This window comes from Bison bison, unplaced genomic scaffold (genome assembly GCF_000754665.1).
Source record: "Bison bison bison isolate TAMUID 2011002044 unplaced genomic scaffold, Bison_UMD1.0 scf7180017864270, whole genome shotgun sequence".
Taxonomy (NCBI): Eukaryota; Metazoa; Chordata; class Mammalia; order Artiodactyla; family Bovidae; genus Bison; species Bison bison.
In genome coordinates this window covers 915,799-916,477 of record NW_011494842.1, presented here as the reverse complement: position 1 = coordinate 916,477, position 679 = coordinate 915,799, and the positions used below count along the sequence as shown (strand labels likewise).

At 33.9% G+C, this 679-nt stretch overlaps 1 protein-coding gene across 1 annotated transcript in view; it reads left to right on the top strand.

Moving 5' to 3' along the window:
* Nucleotides 1–679, top strand: part of PRIM2 (primase, DNA, polypeptide 2 (58kDa)) — a 346,489-nt gene that overhangs the window by 72,891 nt on the left and 272,919 nt on the right. The window lies entirely within an intron of this gene.

Below are 679 nucleotides of genomic sequence, written 5' to 3'. Positions count from 1 at the left end.
TTTTTTTTTTTTTTTTAACCTAATTTTTTACCTCATTTTTAAGAAGTAGAAAAACTATTGAAGAGTAAGGATGACTTTTTTCAACTTATTAATACTGTTATCATAATCTGCTCATCTCTTAAAATTTTATGGTAGTATAAGACTTTAAAGAAATGTAAGTAGAATAGGAAAACAATAGAATGGGAAAGACTAGAGATCTCTTCAAGAAAATTAAAGATACCAAGGGAACATTTCATGCAAAGATGAGCTCAATAAAGGACAGAAATGATATGGACCTGACAGAAGCAGAAGATATTAAGAAGAGGTGGCAAGAATACACAGAAGAATTGTACAAAAAAGATCTTCAAGCTGATTTTAGAAAAGGTAGAGGAACCAGAGATTAAATTGCCAACATCTGCTGGATCATCAAAAAAGCAAGAGAGTTCCAGAAAAACATCTATTTCTGCTTTATTGACTATGCCAAAGCCTTTGACTGTGTGGATCACTATAAACTGTCGAAAATTCTGAAAGAGATGGGAATACCATACCACCTGACCTGCCTCTTGAGAAACCTGTATGAAGGTCAGGAAGCAACAGTTAGAACTGGACATGGAACAACAGACTGTTTCCAAATAGGAAAAGGAGTACATCAAGGCTGTATATTGTCACCCTGCTTATTTAACTTATATACAGAGTCTGG